Source organism: Emys orbicularis, chromosome 8 (genome assembly GCF_028017835.1).
Source record: "Emys orbicularis isolate rEmyOrb1 chromosome 8, rEmyOrb1.hap1, whole genome shotgun sequence".
NCBI lineage: Eukaryota > Metazoa > Chordata > Testudines > Emydidae > Emys > Emys orbicularis.
This window is the reverse complement of record NC_088690.1, coordinates 28,632,241-28,638,240: the sequence shown is the minus strand read 5'-3', so window position 1 is coordinate 28,638,240 and position 6,000 is coordinate 28,632,241.

The following is a 6,000-nucleotide window of genomic DNA, read 5'->3' as shown; positions in this document are numbered from 1 at the left end:
CGACTGGTTAAGCAGCAGTTCTGCAGAAAAGGACCCGGGCATTACAGTGGACGAGAAGCTGGATATGAGTCAGCAATGTGCCCTCGTTGCCAAGAAGGCCAACAGCATATTGGGCTGTATTAGTAGGAGCATTGCCAGCAGATCGAGGGAAGTGATTATTCCCCTCTATTCGACACTGGTGAGGCCACACCTGGAGTATTGTGTCCAGTTTTGCCCCCCCCCCCCCCACTACAGAAGAGATGTGGACAAATTGGAGAGAATTCAGCGGAGGGCAACAAAAATTATTAGGGGGCTGGGGCACATGACTTATGAGGAGAGGCTGAGGGAACTGGGGTTATTTAGTCTGCAGAAGAGAAGAGCGAGGGGGGATTTGATAGCAGCCTTCAACTACCTGAAGGGGGGTTCCACAGAGGATGGAGCTAGGCTGTTCTCAGTGGTGGCAGATGACAGAACAAGAAGCAATAGTCTCAAGTTGCAGTGTGGGAGGTCTAGGTTGGATATTAGGAAACACTATTTCACTAGGAGGGTGCTGAAGCACTGGAATGGGTTACCTAGGGAGGTGGTGGAATCTTCATCCTCAGAGGCTTTTAAGGCCCGACTTGACGAAGCCCTGGCCAGGATGATTTAGTTGGTGTTGCTCCTGCTTTGAGCAGGGGATTGGACTATATGACCTCCTGAGGTCTCTTCTTCTGCTCTGGGTAGCTTGAAAGCTTGTCTCTTGCACCAACTGAAGTTGGGCCAGTAAAAGACATCACCTCACCTGCCTTATCTGTCTCATATTCAGGAACACAGCTACAACAACAGAGATAATACATGTCGGACAAAATTCAGCTCTGGTGTAAGCAACTGCAGTTGTCATTAAAGTCTGTGAGAGCTGAACCTATTTGAACCAGCGCTATGTTTGGACTGTTGTTTCCTACTGGGGTTCTTTACAGACATGAGACTCTTTCGACATTTGTTCATATTTCATGAGCAGCTTTTGCCTTTTTGTGTAACTAACTCATTCTGCTTATTCTCCTCTTCACTATCATTCATTTCCTTAGTGTTCTACTGGTCCTAGTAGTATTCATAAGAACAGCCGCATCTGAGGATAAATCCTTGTAATATCATTCCTAATCTCCTACTCTGTTTCTGTTTGCTAAACAACACATGAGTTATGCTGTCAACTATCGCCATTGGGTTTAATCAGTCAATCAATCAACTGTATTGAGGCTGCTGATAGAGAAGCCAAAAAGCTACACAGGAGTCAGGAAGGGAGTAGAAATCAATCTGCCAACAATGAAAAAGTAGAATCAGACAGGTGGCAGATCTTGGTATAATATTTTTATCCCACCACTATGAGATAATCAGGCCAGAGTGTAGCACCCAGGGGATGGAGCAGCACTGTGGGTATAAATGGATGGGGATTTAAAGCAGTCCCTAAAAATGCTTGTTTTATATAGAGGCCTTTTCATTCACCCTCAGCTGGAGGTAATATAACATAAGCTGGCAAAGAATGATTTGGTTCTAATTCACCTGATTTCTTACAGACTTTACCTACTTCTAACCCAAATCTGTAAAATTGTTCTTTGGCACAACATAGGTCAAACGCCAACATGCCCAAAGGCATATTCCATACTTGCTCAAAAGTTGAGTAGCATGTTGGTAAATTTGGTAAATATATCTTTCTTACCTGCAAGTGCCTATGTTCAGTTTGTTTGTGTTTGAATCAGATTTGTTTGATAGAATTTTTGTCTAGTTATATGACAACTCATGGACTCTGTGTGGAAATATAAATCTGTAGTATTGTAAATCAAGTAGAGAGTGCTGCAGAATAAAGGATCGTGCCTAGTTGAGCTTGAAGTACAGTAGTAGCGCAGAATCTTTTTTACGTTATTTTCATTCTGCAATGCACAATTAAAAGAGAATCTCTAATATGACAGGAGACTATAGTTTGGAGTTTCTTCTGGACCTTCTTTTATGGGAAGGTCCAATGAGTCAACAGAGTAATAGTATTGCAAAAAAAGAGCACATCATTCTGGAATGTATCAGCAGGACTGTTGTGAACAAGACATGTAAAGTAATTCTTCCACTCTACTCCCCGCGGATAAGGCCTCAACTGGAGTATTGTGTTCAGTTCTGGGCACCACATTTCAGGAAAGATGTGGACAAATTGCAGAAAGTCCAGAGGAAAGCAACAAAAATAATTAAAGGTCTATAATATAACCTATGAGGAAAGATTGAAAAAATTGAGTTTGTTTAGTCTAGAGAAGAGAAGACTGGGAGGTGGACATAATAAAATTCATAGTACAATTCATAGTACCTTTGAAGGAGGAGGATGAAAAATTGTTCTCCTTAACATCTGAGGATAGGACAAAAAGCAATGGGCTTAAATTGCAGCAAGGGAAGCTGGACATTAGGAAAAAATTTCTAACTGTCAGGGTAGTTAAGCACTGGAACAAATTGCCTAGGGAGGTTGTGGAATCTCCATGATTGGAGGTTTCTAAGAACAGGTTGGACAAACACATGTCAAGGATGGTCTAGTTGTTACTTAGGCCTGCCTTGAGTGCAGGGAACTGACTAGATGACCTACTGAGGTCCTTCCAGTCCTATAATTCTATGATTGTTTAGTAAGGATGAAACTAATACCCAGAAAGAGGAAAAGATAAACCTTGGTAAAGCTCTGAATCTATTTGCAGGCTTGGCAATGCTCACCAGTTTTGCCACTAGTTTGAGGAGCAATGTGCCTTGTCGCTTGTATTGTATAGTCCAGTTGAGGGAGAAAGTGAATAACCCAAACCCAGCTCCATCACTAAAATCTGTAGAATTTGAGAACTTTGAGAGGGAGAATTGACCATGATGGAAAAGTTTAGGTACTCTGAAAATCCAAAAAGAAAGAAAGGAGTTAAAAATAATTTTATAAGGGATCTAGATTTTAAAATTTTAAACTTAGCTTATTATCAACTTTTTTTTTTAAACAGGAAGATACCAGTCATATCCAGGGTCCTAGAAAACTCTAAACAGAAAATTTTGGGGTTTCAGAGAGAGCCTCAAATTGGCATAATATGTAATGAGAGTAAGTAATTCCTTCCCCAGAATACCCCCATAACATTAAAAAAAAAAAAAAAAAGACTTGATAAATTGCTAGTAGAAAAATAGGAACATTTTCTCACAAATAAAATTAGGTGTTTTTCTGATTTTTTTTTTCCTTTTAATTTTTTTTTGTCAAAATCGTTAATTTCAAAAAAAATTGATCAGCTTGAATAACTACCATACAACACCATCCTTTTATATTTGTGCAGTAGTTCTCTTTAGTGGTGACAATGTTACTTACTAGTAGTGTAATTCAAGTACTGTATAATTCAAAAACCTGACACAGCTCTCGCTTGAAAACATAGTTCAGACTGTGATTAAAACTCAGGCACAGTGGAATAACTGAATATCCCTTTCAAGCAAAACCTTCACATGAACTGTTGCTGAACAATAGAGGAAGGTAAAATGAGGATCCCAGACTTAATGGTTACAGAATCAGAGGAAAAGCACAGGAGTTTGACTTCTTTGCTGGTGCATCTTGTGGGAGAAAGAACATTTGGAGGTATATAAAACATTTTCCTTTGAAAATGGGGTTGAAAGAAATAATTTGGATGTGGTTTATCAGAAGTGTGATTAATGCTGTACCCCAAGAAACAGAATAACATGTGGAAGGCATCAGTCCTTCACTTGTGTCTAGCAACACTCTGAGACAATATAGATCAATATGCAACACAGCTTAAAATTAAAATTAAAACATGCTTGTCTCCAAACATGTTTAAAATATTGTTCTGTCTAGTAATATGAATGAGCTCTGCATACATTTTAACTGTGTCACCTAATCATGGTTCACCTCCTTCTAGAACACTGACAATGTTCATTTCATTGCTGTGTAACTCAAATAGTAAGAGCAAAAGAAGGACCCATAATGGTTACCGGCATCACAATACAAGTGGCCTGTGCCATGCAGGAGGTCAGCCTAGATGGTCACAATGGTCCCTTCTGGCTTTAAAATGTATGCATTAAAATGAAAGTGGACTGACTAATAAACTGATTGCAACTTCAAATCTATGTTAAACAAGCTTCACACACAGAGCAACAGACTTGATTTACCATTCACTTTTAACTGATGCTTACTCAGGGCCGGCTCTGGCTTTTTTGCCGCCCCGTGGGGGGGAGGGCGGAGCCGGGGGGAGGGCGGCCGGAGCCCTGGGAGGAGGGCGGCGAGCCCCGGCGGGGGCTCGGCTCTCCCCCCCCCCCCCGGCGGCCAGAGCGCCGGGGGCAGGGCGGTGAGCCCCGGCGGGGGCAGGGCAGTGAGCCCCGGCGGGGGCTCGGCTCTCCCCCCGGCGGCCAGAGCGCAGGGCAGCCGGGGGGAGGGCGGCCAGAGCGCCGGGGGGAGGGCGGCGAGCCCGGCTGTGGCCCCGCTCTCCCCGGCGGCCCGAGCGCCGCGCCGCCCCCCTCCAGGTGCCGCCCCAAGCACCAGCTTGGTTGCCTGGTGCCTGGAGCCGGCCCTGTGCTTACTGGAACTTGAGCTTAAAGTCCTGAGTCTGCAAAGTGCAGAATTCTGTCCTGTCCCATTGACTTCAATCACAGCCGAGGCCTCTGAGCACTGCCCAGCATTAGGCTTTCTGTGTCCTCGATATTTTACCAGATGCTGGCTGCATTGACCAGTGTGGGTCTTGTGGTGGCATTGACGGGCTGGCTATTCATGTTCTATTGTCTTCCATAAACCAAGATCCAAAGGCCTGTTAGTTCAGAAAAATAATGAAGGGCTTTTTCAATGTTTCTACAATAGTTGTGTGGGCCTGGAGCCTTCAAAGAGAAACTTGCAAGGAAGCACAAAAACTGGATCAAGAGCCTGCAGTCTGTCAATGAAATGCCGCAGGATGCAACATGACAACATAATTGAATGTGATGTGTCTTTGCAATGACATGTCAAGCCTGCAGAATTCAAAAAGGCATAGCTTGCTGAACGCCATGGCTAAAACATGTTTCCAGTTAGTTATGTGCATATACTTTAAACATTTTAAAGACTAATTTTTTAAAACACCCTTTTTTGCTCTCCAGAGGAATATTTCTGTGACCCAGATATTTTTTGGCGATAAACAGCTTGGACTGAAGAAACACAGCTCTCCCAGATATCCCCTTAAATAATCTACCCGTCCCCCCACCCATGGTCACCCCAAAGCTGTGGGGAACTCATATCTATGCAATGCTCATTACAATCTTTCCTTTAAGAGGAACCACCAAGAAATATGTTAAAGAGCTGGTCAGTCAGAGATGTTGGGGAAAATATTTCCAAAGTAGCACCACACAAACATTGTGAAGAAGATATACTCAACCTTTCTCCATTAGCAAAATGGAGATGAATGACAGCAACTAATAAATATACTAGATATTATTATGCCTATTATGTAATTAGAATACAGTAGCGCAGGAGTCTCAAACTTCATTGCACCGCGACCCCCTTCTGACAACAAAAATTACTGCATGACCCCAGGAGGTGGTGGGGCCAAAGCCCAAGCTCCACTGCCCTTGGCCGGGAGGCCAAAGCCAAATACAAAGGGGAGGGATAGTTCAGTGGCTTAAACATCGGCCTGCTAAACCCAGGGTTGTGAGTTCAATCCTTGAGGGGGCCATTTAGGGAACTGGGGCCATTTAGGGAACTGGGGTAAAAATCTGTCTGGGGATTGGTCTTGCTTTGAGCAGGGGGTTGGACTAGATGATTTCCTGAGGTCTCTTCTAACCCTGATAGGATTCTATGAAAGGGCTTCAGCCGCAGGCTGGGGGCCTATAATCTGAGCCCCACTGCCCATGACTGACAGGGCCTCCCAGAGGATTCAGGAGGCCTGGGGCAAAGCGGGGGAGCTGCGGCGCTTGTACTCACGCGGCGGTCCGGGTCTTCGGTGGCATTTCGGCGGCGGGGGGCCCTTCAGTCGCTTTGTGTCTTCGGCAGCACTGAAGGGCCCCCCGCCGCCGGGACGGGGCTCA